At 39.0% G+C, this 18,557-nt stretch overlaps 1 protein-coding gene across 1 annotated transcript in view; it reads right to left on the bottom strand.

Moving 5' to 3' along the window:
* The window catches only part of FAM168B (family with sequence similarity 168 member B), a 305,947-nt gene that overhangs the window by 259,382 nt on the left and 28,008 nt on the right, over positions 1-18,557 (bottom strand). Inside the window, exon 2 of the mRNA XM_021297424.2 lies at positions 16,378-16,495. The gene's annotated coding sequence lies outside the window, so the exon portion shown is untranslated. The remainder of the gene's footprint in view (positions 1-16,377; positions 16,496-18,557) is intronic.

Genomic DNA, 18,557 nt, shown 5'->3' with positions numbered 1-18,557 from the left:
GCAGATTAACAAAAAAAATCAAATATATTCGACCTACCACAGCAACATGCAACACCTATATAACACATAAATTTGTACTTCATTTTTTTTAGTAGTATCTACACTTGTTAGGGAGCTGTCAGTTAGCTTTATATGGCAACTTGAGCTTTCTGCTTCGCCCCCTCACGAGAAAAATATGTTGAAAACAAAGAGATAAGTTTAATATTTCTTGCAAAATAGGGGTCACATTTCATTTCTGCACAATCTGCACTCAAACGTTAAGAATAAGACACGGCAAGAAGCAACATCATCCATCACCAATGTAGATTAATGCTGTATATTACACTTCCTTTGCTCTTCTGGGCATTGAGAAAAACCTGCATATTTCTCTGCTCTATAAAATTGCTGATAGACTAATTGAGCAAGTTCAATCTAAAAACAAAAAGCCACCTGTGATAAATTTGAAAGTAGCAGCCCACTCAGAGTATCTGCTTTTATTTAAGAATAAAAATACACAGGCATAATTGATTACTGATGAACAGATATCCCATAATCACTATTGAGCCATTAAAAGTTGGACTACATAAAAAAAAATATGTAGTCAAAACTGTCCTACATGCTAAGAGTTTCTTTGCAGATTTATTTTCACATCTGAAATTCAGTTCAACGGATACTTATGTCTGAAAGGTAAAAGGACCACAAAACACAAAGCCATAAGCCAAACCAAGACCAAACCCCACACCTCACAAGAATTAAACAGATAACTGCCAAAGGTATATACAAAGAGTGACAGCTGAGTATGAAGGTAAAAAGATGATAGAAGCAGATTATTTGTAACACTATTGGGAGGAAAATATTGTCTCTCAAAAGTATCTTTACACACCAGCCTGCTCTTCACACTAACAGCGTCCCCAGAGTGAGCTGGACACTAAGAACAGGAACTAAGTGCCACTTGTTCGTAGAACTATTTTTGTTTGCAACCTTTTCCTTAAAATAAAATTCTCCAATTTAAATGAAACAAGCAGCACTAGCATAACAGTGCAAAGTACTTCTAATAGAGGAACAAAATGGTATTACCCCCTTGGGATCAAATCCAGGTAAAATTGAGAGGCTTTGAAGAAGTAAATGGGAGTAAAACCAGTTGGCTGTGGTGAGAGCCCTGCCCAGAGCTGGGGGCCTGAGCCTGGAGTGGAACAGCAGAGCTGCAGCAATGCACACAGTGAAATTATTCCCCTCAAAAAACAACCTCAGTTTATCTATTTCTTGGCAACCTAGTGAAGTCAGGAGATCTAGATCTTGATTGCTGACTGGAGAAAAGACACTAGTTTAGCCAAGTCTCTGATCAAATCCACTATGGTAATTCCAGTATTTCCCACAAAGGCAGCTGCACGTCCATCACCTGCAAGAGCAATGAAGCATTGAACAAGCAGGCAAGTGATGGTTTTGTTTTTCTTTTTTAAGAGAGGTTTGGCAAAATCATCAGCATCTTGCAGAATTACATTTGTGTAACTTCCAACTTTATTCAGATAAAAGCTGCATGTTAAGTCACATTAAGCCTCAAACTTTTAGAGGGCTGTTTCTAATCTTCGCAGAACTTTGGTAAACATTTACACTTCAAAACTCAAAACTGTTTTGAGAATACTAATCACTCTGGTTCTGCTGCTATTGGCCTTAATAGGACACTATTTTTTTCTGTGTATCATAAATCCCATATTACTGTTGTATAAACTCAGCCTTATCACAGGCTTCCACTGGTGGATGAACACAAAAACCCCCAGTGATTCCTGGAAAGGCTTTTTACAATAGCACGTGCTTCTCTTGACTGAAACAACTGCAGAATATAAAAAGCAGTGCATCTGGAACCATACTGCACTGGGTAACCAGCTCTACCTCACTAAAAGGCTGACAGTATCACATTGTACAAAGAGACATGCGTGAAAATAAAGTGTTGAAGCTTCATTTTAAAGCACAAATCCACTACTGATTACCAAACACGCAGTCTGCAGCTCCTCAGGTGTGCACACTAGTTTAGGGTTTCTTATCCCTTTGAACTATATGAAATTCTGTGTCAGAAGAGCAAACAATCTGAAGCATAATTTCATCTTTAATTTGATCAACTCTTGCAGCATTTGAAAGAAATCTAAGCTTAGCATATGCAATAGTCCTTATGTACGGTTTACGGTTTATCTTCTCAATAAAATGCTATCAGCTATGGATTTTTTCCATGTGCCCAGGTACCATTCACTGCATGTAGAGAATTAAAGGTGAACGATACGAGAAAAAAAGAGACTTTTGGCTAACACTAACCTTAAGATACATAGATTGATTCTTATTTTACAATAATTTTACAGTGACTTGTTAGGTAATTTTATATTTGGACAGAACGGGTACAAACCATGCCTACTGCTCGACCCTCAGTTTACTCTCATAAGCCCTGGCATGCGCTGCTGGGGCACCAGAGCAGCCACTGTCTGGGCTGCCAGGCCCAGTTTGGAAAAGCTTCTCTCAGTTCTGCCAATCAAATTCTTATTAATGACCTCTAGAAGTATTAACTATTCCACTACGGATGATTCTTCAAAACTTACTTTTAACCTGTCCTCAACATTTTTCTTGGGAAAAACACCTGACTATTACTTTATCTTCCTCTAGCTAATACTGTAATTGCCAGAAAAAAAAGAAAGGATACCTTACAGTTTTGATATGCCATATCTTAAGTATATCTCACATTAAGACCTGGATTCTTCTGCTTTTGTGCTTTATTGAGGTCCATTCCTGACACTGAGGTTGTAACTGAGGATGTAACCCTGAACACCACAAGCACCTCATTAAACACAGTTTCCATGAGAGAACAGCCATCCATTGCAGGCTTTGGGTTTCTGTCTGCACTGGTACCAGAAGAAGGCTCAAGTCTACATATACTTTTACCCTGTGACACTTATTAAGAAATTAAAAGGCCCATACAGAAGCAAAAAAAACCCTAATTTTGATGCTACGCTCTATAGCATTCCTGATACACATATGGCAACCCTAAGCTAAGGGACACTGAGGTGGTTTTTGTTTCAAGCATTTCACCTCATTTAATCACAGCTGTTAACTACACAGGCTGCTCTGATTAACTTCTCATAAGCAGACGTAGCGCAGATTTGATTATGCTGCTCTCGGTATTGAGCTGTGAATAAATGAGGTACCTGAACCAAGGTGGGGTAAAAGGAAACACTATTCCACAGCTATCTTGACCCATTTGTTTCTGCAGACAGAAGAAACACTCCTTTGGATCCTCCTGCAATAAAGCAGTATTTAAAAAAAAAAAAAAAAAAGGTAATGAAGTGTAAAACTAGAGGTGACAGCAAAAAAAATCTAAAGGGAATGCAGCCTCTTGCAGCCTCTATAGAGTGTAAGCAACATTATAAGGCAGAGTCTCCAGCTTGCCTGGAAACATGCATATGTTGGCACATAATTTCCAAGCCTCGTTAGAGATAAGTGACAAAGAGGCTTTCATGTTCACAAAACCTTTACTCTGATTACAGCTCAAGCAGACCTGAGCTGAGCCAGGGAATATTAGGTCACACTTCCATTCAAAGCTGAAGCCACATTTTCAGATAGGTGCTCGGTTCTTCCTTCAACTCTACAGAAAAAGGGTAGGTGAAGGTGCATTATCTTTTAAAAGGCCAAAATCGAATTGACTTCACAATTCCAAGTGCTAATCAATACTTGCATTAATTTTTATCTGACACATTTTAAAAGTGTGAAGAAAAAAAGCAGTGATTTCCTACTAAGTTTCTACAGCAGCTTGAAAAAAAAAGCCACCGAGTTCTTTCATAAGGGTCCCGGCAGCAATTCTCACTAAGTCCCTGGCAGCACTCAAGGCAACATCTTTACATTCGGATACAGGGGCTCAAGCGTAAGGTCAGACTGACACACACTAGGAGCTTCAGAGGTGCAAATCTGCAATTTGTACATTCAGAATAACACCTGTACACATGGTTTGTATGGATAAGGGCAGACTTGCCATTCACAGCTGAATCTAAACATTTTGCTTTTTAGTCTGAACACTTTCCAGAAATGAGGATGAGTAATGCCTAAGATGAGATGCTGGTATTTCAACTAAATATTGATTACCTATCATAGTGTTATTTTCAACTAATGAGAAGGTCAATTCCCTCATAGGAAAGAGGATTTGGAAGCCTGTTTTGCGTCCAAATGATACATGATGCATGAAGACAGAAGAACACAGTTGTGGTATTAGTAACCACAGAAGGGCAAATGTCAAAGTTAAAAATGAGTATATTTGTTCTGGTTTTTAAATGTAGGAATATTAGAAAATCTAAAATCTGCCCTAGTGTCTTAAGAAAGGACTGCTACCTCTAATACTTGCCTTATGGCACTCAAAATGAGTGTTTACTCCTCATCATCATGGTCACATTAACTTCTCATGTTCTTGCTTGGAGCATTCTCCAAATTTTAGTACTGAGTATTAATTTTTACAAATATTTCTTAGAATAAGTAATGCACTGTACACAGAGCATCCATTCAGGACATATATGCTCAACACATGTGCATTCAAAAAGCCCAGTTCATCCAAATCAGTTAGTGTCCCCGGCAGCTACAATCAATAGCCAATACTGAAGCCAAGCTACAGTCACCTTTGAATTAGTTAAGACTCATTCTGGACTCACCAAAGCACAGAGACCTCAATTTCAGGTTCATTACCTGATGACTGAAAGGACAAGCGGTTTTTCATCAGGCTGAAAAAAACATGTACACAGCATTTACATCTTTAATAGTTCCAATTCAAGTGTTGGGATGGAAGACTGGTGTGGAACCTGTGCGGTTACATTTCAAAGAAGCTCAGTCACCAACAGGTCAGAGGGTATTTCAAGTGAGAAGTCAGATGGGTCATGTACCCACCTACACAGCTGCCACTCGGTGTTTGTTCTCACTGGGGGAGATGAAATAGAGAAGCTCACTGGAACAGTTTTACTACAAGGTGCGGCATATACACGGTGAGCTTGCGCTAATGGAGAATGGGAGGAAAACTCCTGGTGAACTACCCCACATCTCCCAAGCATATAGCCAAAAATATTAACTCTCAGACCAACAAACAGAGCAAGAGAACCACACATCCACCTAAATCTTCACACCGGGGTTGGGAGAGGAAATAACCCATGAACAGCATCTAACAGAAGACACACAAATCAGCAGGATGGTGGATGCTAACGTAAGCAACAAATTAGTAGAACTATTAAGAGCTGCCTGGTCAGCATCAGCTTTTAATGGAAAACTGTAACAGAACACTAGGCTTGGCTGTCATCACTAAACTCAGGGATGATTTGCAACTTGTTTTTACTCTAATAGTTAAACCATATACGTTTCTTAAGTATTTGGTGGCAGTTGAAGGCACTAACCCTGTGCTCCAAATGCCTGAGGTAAGCAGCACAATGACTGAGGTGGCAATGGTAGAATGGCAGTGTCCTACACTAGGTTGTAGCTACTACAGCCCTGACACTAGAGAAACACTAACTGTTCTTTGGGGTAACTACATTCTGTATCTCTGTAGCTTTGGAAACACAACGTGAGCTCTTATGACAAGAAGCTAAATAAAGAAAAATTGTATTGCCTAAGTATGTATCCAGCCTAAAAGATTACTGCCAACACTGTCTACAGCCTTCCTGCCTGTAGAAGCTGCTGATTGTGTAATGTTAACGACACAAGGATTTCACACTTGTATCTATCTATCTATCTATATATATCTCTCTAATCTACAGCATTCTTATTGAGAACATGCCTGTGTACTTTGGAAAGCAGACCTGAAAATTAACTATTTTTGTTCCTAATAACCTAGAAGGGAAATCTGTAGCAGTAGATACACAACTCAGATGGTGCTCATCTCACAAGAATTATCCTATTCATCCCAGTTAGACGATCTTCTAAGAACAGACATGGTGCTGTGCTTTAACACATAACTTTAAACCAGTATTCTGAATGAGAAGTGTTTGTTTAAAATCAAACAAACCCAAAAACCTACCGCAAAACAAACCCATCAGAAGTTTACTGATCTCTTTTCTTTTGTCCTGTCCCTGAGCCATTCCTCCATCTTCACTGACTTGAGACAGTAATATTTTGCTAAGCAAGTCAGGATTGGACAGCCTTGTCTAATCCATCTGCCTCAATTAAATCCCTCTCCAAGGAACCCATTTACAATCATCTTAGATAATGACAAATTACGCTTAGCTTAGAACCAATTTAAATAGCTTGGTTCAGATTAAATAGTATCTCATTCTACCCAATCAAAACTGCTTTGTTCCTAATGACTAATCAAAAAATGTTCTCAAAGATAATGTTTAGTAATCTTACGTTGTCAGTAATTTACACAAAAGTAGTTTGGAGCAACTGGGGGTTTTGCCACTGATTTGAATGGATATACAATTCATCATTTGAATCTTGAATATAAGATCTAGTGTTTTTTTCTGGAATTCTTATACTGAAACATAAACGTAATTATGTAAAAACAGCTTAACCAGGAGAAATTGAGTGAGATGAGAAAAATAACTGAGCTAAGAGTCAACTTCCTGCCTTTCATAGAACAAACTTTCAAAAGAACAAGCTATTAAAAGATTAACATTAAAATAACAATATTTCAAAATAAGTATTGAACTATCTATTTCTGGACATTAATATCAAGGAGACAGCAACATTCAGTGAGTGCACCACCACACTAATTCTTAGCTTTATTTCTCATTACTGGATGATCTTGAAAGACCTGCCTCGCATGTCCCTGTTCTGCTTAGGTATTTCATTTCCAAAAAGGCGTAATAATATTAACCTCTCTTTTTTTGTAAACCATTTTGAGGTAAAGTATCATTCATTCTACATAAAGAATGGCAGAAAATAATACAGTGAAATACTACCTTGCTAAAGATGCAAGTAAACCAGACCCTAGAGCAATTCTTGAAATGCTGAATATGAGAAAGACTGACCAGCAACTGCTGACTCTAACCTTAAAAAAAAATCCAAAAAGCCCATAATAGAGGCTGAAGAGCTGCAGGTAAGACTGTCGTGCTTGGGGGACAGACTTACAGATCCTGTAACCGAGGAGCTGGTCAGCAAACATGTCAAAACAGAGAGCTTCAGATACAGAGATAAGCACAAAAGCATCATCCATTTACTCTCCCATGCCTGATCCAGTGAACTTGACTATCTATGAGCACAGCTTCAAAAAAGCACTAAGCAATATGGATGCTGTTAGCAGGCAGGCCAACGCATGTTGCACTCTGAACCCTGAATCGCTTTCATCTTTCGAGACTCACTTCTGGCCACAGCCTGTGACCTCAGCCGTGCCCAGCAGCATCTCCCGCCTGTGGGCAGCACAGGAGGAGAGCAGACGGGCGGCGCAGAGCGTGAACTGATCAGCTTGCAAAGTTGACAATTACCAGAGAATAACTGGGTACGTGAACCAGCTGCATTTGGGGGTGTTCCTTACCATTTCATCCTAAAAAAATGTACAAAAAACTCTTTAAAACTCCTATTAGACCTGTGAGATTTTTCAGCAAACTGGGATCATCATGCCCGCAGTACAAATTAAATCCATACAAGCATTTTTGGGCAACTGAATGCAGAGAACAGAGACAAGCACAGCCACAGAGATGACGACAGGAATCCGACCTAGGTCTGATGGATTTTCAAAGGCAGGAGTGGACAGAGGCATAAAGCAGGTGTCCATATTCACCAGGTTCTCAGCACGGGCACCTCGGCGCTGTGGAACTGTCAGGGACACTGTCTGGCAGCTCGCGCCTCCCATCACAGCCCCCTCCAGCTTCAGGTCACAGGGAAATCATTCTGTGCGCACTATTTTAATCAGATGACTGTCTTTTTTACATAGTGCTTCCTCTGCATATTTTTATGCTAAAATATTTTTCCTTTGAATTCTGCATTAATGTTTAATTGATTTAATCTCCTGTTCTGTTGCTCTAATAGGTAACATCCTGATAATACCACTTTTTTAAGTCTCCAGATCACTGAAGCATCTTCTAGACACTGAATGAATTTATTCTGCTCAGGAAGCAGAGGTTAAGAGACTTCCCATTGATCAGAGAGTTCTTTATATTAACCACTAAAGAATCATCTGTTTCAGCACAGCCCTGTTAGTAACAATACACAGAACAAAAAGCTTTGCAAAGACTAAGGTGGCAGAGAGACCTGGAAAATTAGTCAAGGCTGATAAGCAGAGGTCTCTTAAAGAAAAGAAACCTTATTAATAGCTGCTACACAGCTGCAGCACCTATACTTAAGAATAATTATGTGGAAAACCACTGCCTTCCTACTAACTCCTCATGACAATCCATGTCTTGAATGAGTTTGAGTCCACTTCAAAACACCTTATAGGGTTTGAAGTAACTAAAACATCCAACATAGAACATAATTACATGTTATAATAATAAAAGATCGCTCATCATTCTAAGACAATTTTGATAAATTATTTTGTTTTGTTGAACTCAGAACTTAAGTATTTTAAAAGATCTAAGGATATATGAAAAGATTAGTACAGAATGCTCACAGAGTGAAATAAATCCTTTGGTAACTCTTAGAAAGAAACTGTCACCAATAAGTTTTTGCGTGTGTGTGTGTGGTGGGTTTTCCTTGTTTAGGTTCGGTTGCTTATAAATGAAAAAACACACTATCGCATGTCTTTGCAAATCATAAATGAACAGCTGTGACAGGAGGGAAGACTGACAACCAAACCAAGCTGCTTTGTAGGGAAATCACGTCACCAGGTAATTGGTTCACTTAACTCCATCAAATAGGCCCCTCTGAATTCTAGATATACTTCAAAACACCCCTGAAAATGAATCTAAACTCTGTATTTCTTACAAAAGAAAGCGAGTCATGACAGGTCTGCAACTGCGCATAAGTACCAGATGTACAGACATGTTTAGCAGGAATTCCAGAGCACAGGGCTTTTGGGCATGCAAAGGGAACACAAAATGTGCACCTGTCCTCACGACATTTTTAAGTTGCCTTTATATAGAAAGCCTCAAATCATCTCTGTTACAAAATTCTCTACTTTTAAGGGTATTCTGGGAAATGAGTGCAACTTGACAGGAGAGACCTTCCTGTGAAGCTATTAATATCTGGTGCTTCCTATGGATGTAAAATTTAACACAACTCTACTGCTCTCCATGCAATTTTATCTAGGGAAAAATGGTGCCATCTTTCCAAGAAGCTGAATATTTGAAGTTATTTCAGAGGTGCACACAAGTTGCATTTGTTTAATTCTGTACCTACAAAAGACTCACACCCTGCAACCCCTACACACCATATCCAGCTTGCTGCTCCATCCACAGTGCCAAGACAAAGGAAGAACAGACACTGCATTTCTACTGGTCTTACCATAACATACAAGGCACCAACTTAACCATCTAAAATTCTTTAATTATTTAGCCCACTAATATAAAGTTAATAGATACAAACTTAAGTGTCTATAGTTAGTGACATTTGGGGTTTTTTTAGGTTACTTAATAGCTGGGTTTCTTGAAAATTTTCCCACTTTCCTTTTACTACATATCAGAATACATATCCAGATGCTATGTACCACTAACACTGAGCAAAGCAATCCCAAACCTGGGGCTAACAGAGGCTGGATCAATTCCATGGGCCCACAGTCAATTCCATTATCAAATTCATTTCATGACATTCGAGTACGAAAGCCACAAATCTTCAGCACCTTCAGGCAACCACCTGATACCTGTGCCAATTCTAAAAAGTAAGAAAATAAAAGAGCTCCTCACTTACTGCTACCCTGCTATCCACATTCTATCACATTTTCTACTGGGGGACGGAACCGCACAGAGGGATCAAAGCAGAGCACATCAGGCCTTCAGTATTTGTGTCAGATCAAGCTGTTTATACCACAGATCACAAGCCAGAGTCACTGATCTTACCAAACAGAGCTGCAGTAGATCCTGTGTGAATAGAATGAAGCACCATATAAAAGATCCATAACACATACAAATCTGATATCATGAATTTTGGAGAAAGCTACAGCTGGACTAAATGGTTGCAGCTGGAAGAAACATGAAAGTAGGTTGAAAGAAAACATGGACCAACGTTAATATTTTCCTGCATACTGTGAGGTTATCCATGTAAAACACCAAGAGAAACAAATAAACAAACAAACAAACCGTCTTATCCTCTGTGTTGGTAAATGCTTCCCCTCATAGCAGGCAAAACCAAGTGTTGCCCCTTCTGAAATGATGTTGCGATCGTGGCTTCTGCCAGCAACGCTTCTCGTCCAACCCCTTCCTTGGCAATCCCAAGCCAGCAGCCTGTCATACTCTTGCAGATAACAACGATTTTCTTTGCCTTTCCTAGTAAAATCTCTGGGCTTTTGGTTTGCCTAGGGTCACCCTTCATACCAAGAGTGGAGCAAATATTGCTGCCTTAGTTATTTGGGAAGTTATGGGAAGTGGCCGTTACATACCAGGTACTGTCTTCGTCTCATCCTCCACCTTCCCTTCACTCCTTTTTACCCCTTTCTTTTCTTCTTTTCTTTTGACTTGCAGTATTGCAGTGACGCTATGGTGTCATAATCCCATATGTACAAAGCAGTAGCATAAAATTAGATCGTATTAGTGAAGCATCTCCCTTAGAGGTATTTGGACTGCTGAGGCAACATTACTGCAACTAATCTAAACTTACGGAAGACCTAAGACATGAAAATCATGTTGATATCCACAGGCTTCCATCAGGATTTGGGTGTCCATCACGCTGCACTTGATGCAATCAAATATATCCACAAATGTATTCATAAATACCAAATCAGAAGGAACATACTGAACAACAGCCAGCACTTGGCTGCACCTGCACAGAATGTGCTAGTTAATATTTTTGAATATGACAGCAAACATTACAATGTAAACGTAAATATATTTAACTGACTCTGTATGCAGTGGGCTAGTATTTTCAAAGCACGTGGTACTCACTAAACTGTGTTCCCCACACAGAGGCTGACAAGTTTTGAAAAAGGTCCATCCCCCTTTTAATATCCCATTCACAGAGAGCTCTCTATATTTCAAAATGAATCATTTTCCAAGCTTCTTGAGGGTAGGCATATTAGCTACGAGATTTAGTATATTACCTGTGAGACCCTGGGATGAAAAACATATGAAACAAGTTTATTGTGAGTGCCCTGTCATCTGTTTGAAGTATGTTTAGACCACTGCTCCTTTCACTTAAAATTATTAAGAAAATATATAATTTTAATAGATATTAGTGCACTTATAATATCAAGTGCATTTTCAAATCAGTTAATGAATATTTAATTGGTATGAATAATTGTCATTAAGCACAGAAAATGGAAAAACAGCAATAAATGTTGTTTACCAAAACTGCTTTCCATTACATCATTTGTATTGCTTCACAGCAAGAAAAAACTATCGATTTATCCCTGTGACCATCTCTTCACCATTCTTAATTGCAAACAAAGTTTAGCCTTTATCTTTTAGCTTGAGCCATAGCATTTCATGGTTATTTTGAAGGGCATATTTTGACTTATATTTGAAATAAAAAATAGGATCTTTGAGTATTTCACTCAATTTCCACCAATTCTGACAAACAGAAGTGAACCCCAGGAAGGAAGAACATTATAAAACGCTCAGCGCTGGCCTCTCGCTGTCCCATTCACAGTTCATAACAACATTCACTCTCTGCTACAGTCCAAGCTGCAGGGAACCTCTCCATAATGGCATCTAAAAATCCCACTCCGAAGAATTACAGTTCCTATCAGGGAACAGCAATCTAAACCTACAGACGGGGTGTTGTACACAAGTCTGAAAGCAACAGACATAACTGAGCTTGGAGGCTTTGGTTATTTTAGCCTGGTTACAGGGAATAGCAATTTAATGCTGAGGGACATGGGGAACAGCACATATATGGAAGGCGTCTCTGCTACCTAAATAAAATCAGGTGGAAGCTGTTACTCCTTGTATTAAGATAAGTAATCTACAGTTTTTTGCCTGGATTTCTAATAGTAAATTTATGTGAAGTATGGTCATTAACTTTAGTAGCCACTATTCCCCATTACCTGACAAAACAGCAAATCACACCTTTGCAGGCACGAGGGGAGGCAGGGCACACAAAACTGATGAATATATATTTTAAACAGCTTTCTAACACAGATCAGAAAGGCAGCTTGCCAAAACATGTGCATACCACACAGCGCTACTATCTATTTAGTACATTTAATACACCATCTGTCTTCAAATAAACTGGATTTAAGTTGTGCAGCACGGGATGGCTGTTCCAGGAAAATCTCCATTTAAAGCCAGCAGTTAGCAGAGCGCAGGAGACCAAAGAGTAGCTGTGCTGCTACACAACAGAGTGCAACTCTGGGACCAAAGGAAGCGACTGGGGACGGGTGCATCTAGAACAGCAATACAGTAGGAGATCAAGACTTATTTCTGGCATCTTTTTTTTCTTTTCCCCTAGCAACTAACGTAACAGTCAATGTTTTTAATTCAAGAATACTCGAGATTATCGAGTTTGAATATTCAGGAAGAGGCCTGGGCATGTTTGACTAGGACATTGTGGTAGGAAAAAAACCTGCAAAGTCATAAGGACACCAACAGCAGAAGTAGGTGACTCAAAACCGTTCTGCTCTGCTCCATCCTACAACACATCCTCCATAAGCTTACACCTTGCTATCCTTCTTAAATCATTCCCCTCAGGCTTATTTAATCGGTTTTCTGTACAGGAGGAACACATTTGTAAATTCACCCCACCATTCCATGCCAATGAAGCATACACACTTGCATCTAACTAAGATCTAATCACCTTAAGACATAAACCAGGAATGAATTTCACCGACATAAGCACTTCAACAGCAACAAGAAGCTCTGAGAAATGCTTGGAGTCCCCTGTATTAGTCTGTACACAAACACAGTCCCAAAAGCTCACCACCTAGAACAGCAGAACAGATGGGAAACACATCCAGATTAAGTGATTTCAAAGAATACTGAGACTGAGCTCTGAACTAAGCACAGATCTTGCAAGTCCCCAATGCATGTCTTTTCCACAGGATCATTTATTCTCTGTCAACAGAAACCTTTGCGTGAGCCAAAACCCAAACCAGAAGACAAATTAGTTTTCAGCCTGTAACTCAGGTCCTGGATGACAAATACAAGGTGTGATTTTATTTCTTAAAATAAAATATTGATTACACTTAAGGATTTCCATCCTTCCTCTTTCCAGTTTATTTAAAGCTAAGCCAAACTCCTAAAAGAACTATTAGAAAAACTACTTGATTATAGAAGTAGCTGATTAAATAACTGTTACTGCAATAACTGTTGTTTAATCACATCTGTGTAATTTCTCTCTGAAACATTTTTCTACCCTAAGCTGATATTTTACAAAAAAATTCTGAAATTCTAGAGAGTTTAGAATCTCAGCTTAAATCCAAGCTTCCATAATACCCTTCTTGTAAAATCCACATCTCTCCTGCATTTGGATCCAGATTAACTTCATAGGTAACCTTATTCAGTAAGCTCAGGCTACCTAGATATGCCATCTGCTTTTGTGGTAAAAACTTAAGGTGCTACAAGTCAACCCATAGATGGCCCGTCCTTGTCATCTCCACATGAGGTGAGATGAGCAGACAGCGGACAGACGGAAACAGGATGCATGGACAAGCAGAGCTGATAACAGAAACACCTCAGCACTGAAATTCCTCAGCTACTCCAGCTGATAAATAACACAGTTGATTAGCAAATTTCATCTTGAAACTATTTACCAGGTATTTTTAATTTCTAGTATCTTGTTCATCTACTTCAGAGCCTGCCAATCTGGTTCTGCCATCCTCAACCCATTTATTTTTTTTCTGTAAGACAGTACCCTCGATTTCAATAAAACTATTTGCACAATAAAGTCATACTCAGTGAGAAGGTCAAATCATATCTGAACACATAAAGATTCTTCTATCTGTCAATACATTTTCCAACAATTTCTTCATGAGGAACATAAGCTTTGGGAGTTGTGTTCACCACAGGCGTGCTGACCACCGGATAACAAATCATTCCCTGCTATTCATTACTAGACAAATCTACTTCCAGCAACAGAACTACAATGCCACACAATACCAGGCCATTAGGAAATAAGGCCAGCTCTTTAAAACATCTCAAATTCAACTAATGCTTTCACTTTAGTAATTCCTAAAGGCATCTTTTCCATTAAATACATTTCAACTATAGAATGAAACAAACTGATCTAGGAAAAATCTCTAGATTAATGTTAAGCCTTTTTTTCCCTGCTATTATTCTGCATTTTTCTTTCATATTTCTGCAAGCACTCTTGCAATTTTTTGCCCATGCAGTCCTATTACAGAGCTCCCATAGCTCTCCTTGTGGCAGTTACCCACATGCATTGTGCACCCAGGGCAGTAACAGCACACGTGGGCGAAACAGTCGTCTTTGCCCAGATATTCATGTATGTTTGCACATATTTTATTTTTATCATCAATGTTTTGTTCACGTTATCCTCACCTTGATTCTGTATGCAAAGGTGTAATACGGAAAGCAGCAGGACACATGCAGTTTGAGAGAAGAATTACACATATGCACTAGCTTAAGCACTCCCCTCCCTTGAGATACTCAATTTCAACTTGGACTGATAAGAATAAGTTGAACAAATAGTGTGGTTTGATAACAGAACTTGAATGATTTTACGCTGTGCATCTATGGCCCCATAAAGTCTTCCTGAAGTTTTTACAATGTTTATTTGAATATTTCAGCAATGGAACGCTGTTTTACAACTTTCCTACTTGACTTAGTGCTCACTGTTTTATTTTGGGTACTATATGGCTGGTAGTTTTTGTTTGCATAAAGTTGCTTCACTAAAGAAAAAGATGTATTTGAACTGCAACAGCCTGGAGTAGGAATAATTTTTCTCTTTCCTCTACCTTGTTCCCACTTAAAATAATCTTGAGTTGCTTGAAAACAGAAGCAAATAAAAAGACAGATCACTGGTAAGAAACAAGCCTTGAAAGAAGTACCTCAGGTAAACAACGTTAAGGCTTGTTTTTTGTATTGCAGGTTAAACTAATTTTCATGTCTAAATCTAATGTAATAAATTAATACATATCCAAAACATTTCTTAAACTTTGGGGACAATCACCCACAACTAGGATGCTAATAAGAACAGTGTTGCACAGATAATTATCTGTTGCATCTTCATACCTTTTTACTAGCCTCAAGAATAGGGCAACCATCAGACTTGGATCCTCCTGACGGGGCAGAACATGTAAAAACCCAATTTAGTAAGTTCCAGTACTTATGACTTGGACCGAAATAAGCCCTCTATTAATAATACAGATTAAATCCTTTGTAAGCTTAAGTACTCAAAGGGTTTGTAGAAGTTTGGGCTGTTTTTAATGCTTCCTCACATTTACCTGTTTTACTGTACACAGCTTGACCTGATATTTCAAACAGCAGGAAAACAAGGCTCAAACTCACACTTACACTTAACTGCATAACTCCAACATGCAAGATTTTAAACCTCCAGATATAAAGAAATCCCCAAGTCTACCAGCTGTCATCCGCAAGCAGTTCTGGTACCAACTTATATGCAATGGCAAATGTGCTCTGGCAAGAGGGCACTGAACTATTATCTCTCTAGCATTGTCGCAAGCAAGACTAACATTAAATGATCCTAAATCATCTCTCCACAGCACCGTGCCTTGCTCACACCAGCAGGCAGGGGTTAAGGAAAAAGGAAGCCACTTCTATCTTCCTCCCTGCCTCCCCTGCTCTCAGTACAGCAATTATCTCTGAGGATTTACAGTCTCTATATTCAAGTAAATAACTGACTTAGAGACGTAAATAATTGTCTTTAATACTGTTCTTGTAGAAGATTTTACTGAGTCTAAGAATGGTCATTCAAACACAGGCTAGAAAGAGCCACCCTCCTTGATAAACTTGGTACATAGATAAACTACCTTTACATTATTTTTTGTTGTTTATATACAGCATTACAAACTTTGTACCCAAATTCTGGCCCTGTCTTTGCAGCTGAACGAGCTCGCCCCTATTTCACCCGTGTCATGGTCTCCCTTTCAAAGGCTGCTCTCACCTTTTGAGAGAATTTCTTTTCCAGGATCACTTCTGGTTTTGTGGAAGGGCTGGCAGAAAGGAAATACCATCTTCTCTATACTACTTTTGCTTACCAATAGTCTGATAGACCTGATTCTTCCCAACATCGAACAGGCGCCACAGAGAGGTATGAGGCAGAAGTATGTGAAATGGAAACCTGCTGTGCAGTAATACTATCAAATAATGTATTTAATCACACAAGCAACTACATCTTGTTGCTATACCACAAGCTCACTTTTTCTCTTGTTATTACATCATTTACCTCAGACCAGGCAGCCACTTTCTGAGAGGAGTGATGGTGTGTTCCCAGAGCGCAGCTCCCTACTTGCCTTCACCTCCTTTCTTTGTCAACTCTTCCAAAAACCTGGAGGAAGCTGAACCTGTACAGAAGATGGAGAGTTCAGTTTAGCTGCATTACCCTTTTGTACTTTGGAAATGATTAATGGATTTTCTGGAACTGTTTACAGAAATGCTTAACTGTAAGCAAGTATTATAGTGTCTTAAGAAAGTACTAAATTCAAACTGAAGTAGAAATCCAAATATTAATCCTGCAGTAAGGACAGACACAATGCTGTGGAATTCAGTGGGCTTAATTTTAACTCAGTGAGTTCTAAAGCATGAAAGACACAACTAGCCAAGAGGATCTCTCACATAACTGCCCTAAAAGGGTAGAAATTTTAAATTAGCTGTAGCTGGGGGTAGGGAGACCAACTTGAACAAAGTATAAGGCAATGGTGAACCCACCCTCCAAGAGTGTTTACAGTATAACGTGCTGAGCAGTCCCAAGTAGCAGCTAAAGATGGTCCAAAGCTTCTTGGAGACAAACTACAAGTAAATCATGGGTTACTATACCAGTCACTGTTCCATGCATGAGGTCAGCAGGTACAGAAGACAACTGACAGAGAAACCTTCCTCCTCCTGCCCATAAACAAGAACAGAACCCTGAACAAAATAGGGTTGACAGTCCTGTTAGTATCAATTACACCTGAAAAATATATATTTGCAACTGCTTTCCCTTGTGTAATACATTATCAACACTACTGGCATAATTCATTGCCTTCATCTGGTGACACAATGGAAAAATAATTTAATTAGACTGATCGAGGCAGAAAAAATAATAAATCTTACAAACAGAAGTTAAATGTTGGTGCTCTGCTTTGCTGTTCAAAGTATTTGAGAGATGCCACATGAGTTCTTGATTTTGAGCAAGAGTGTTATTGCTCTGCAGAACCCAGTGTATGATTTGTTATTTGGTAGACATTTAACTTCAGGAATGAATTTAAGGATACAGTATTTGAGATTGCAATCATCATATAATATAGAATAAAACTAAATAAAAAGGTGGGCCAATGCATTTTTAATATTTCTAGATAATAATAAAGCACTAAAGCACTCATGGAATTAAGCAAAGAGATCCATAGGGAAAAGTCTAGAAAAAATATCCTGAGTTTCTATGAACTGGGTCACTCAACAACTGACCATCATTAATTATTACTATCGTATTACTTAAAGCCCAAGAGCGTCCTCTTTGCACTACAGGAATGTTTTTGTACTTCAGAGCTCATGACAGTGACAAAATGCAACAACTTTAGCATCTGATAAATATAAGATGGTAGAGACAACTCTGAGACCTAAGAGTGAAATATGACACACATAGCAGCCTGCAGCGAGTGCTCTCCCAGCTGCTGGGGCTTTTACCTGAAGACCTTCAGTTAGATCATTTGGTAGAATATGATGGTACTCACAGGCTAGGCAGGAGGCAGCCAAGCAATCTGAGCGATCTGGGATGATAGAGCATCCCCAGACTGGAGCCCCTCACTCTGCCCTTTCACCAACTCACAGCAGCCGGAAGAGTGAACCACCAGTGTTTTTGTTCTGATACGATATCTATGTCTTCGTTTACCTCCTCTCAACAGCCTAGAATTTTATAGACATCTGTCATGGCCTCCTCATGTATCCTCTGTGTGCAGCAAACTGACCTTGGTGTTTCCCACCCCTCCACATCAGCTGGTTAACACTTCCGAGCTGCCCTATCTGCACCTTCCCAGCTCTAACACACCCGTGAGACAAATGTGCTCTTCCCTTCAAGTTAAACATTCAAGGAGCAGCATACTGCATTTTCTAGTCTTTTCACAGTAATTCCTAACCTTCTATTATTCTTTTGCATGTTACTTACCCATTAAGCTGATATTTTAAGAATTACCTAAAATTATTAATAAATCTCTTTCATAAGCCATAATAACTAATTTAAACCACATCAACACATACAGATATTAATATTTCGGACTGGTTTTCTCTCAACACTTTTCTTTGCATCTATCAACATTGAGTTACATCTGGCATTTCATTTTTCTTTCATGATATTTTCTGCAACTCTTTACACTCACAGCATCAGTGTCATTTTAACACTTTGGAATTACCCAAACTGTTTCCTTTGTAATT

The sequence above is a fragment of the Columba livia genome, chromosome 9 (assembly GCF_036013475.1).
Source record: "Columba livia isolate bColLiv1 breed racing homer chromosome 9, bColLiv1.pat.W.v2, whole genome shotgun sequence".
NCBI lineage: Eukaryota > Metazoa > Chordata > Aves > Columbiformes > Columbidae > Columba > Columba livia.
This window is presented reverse-complemented; position numbering and strand designations above follow the sequence as displayed.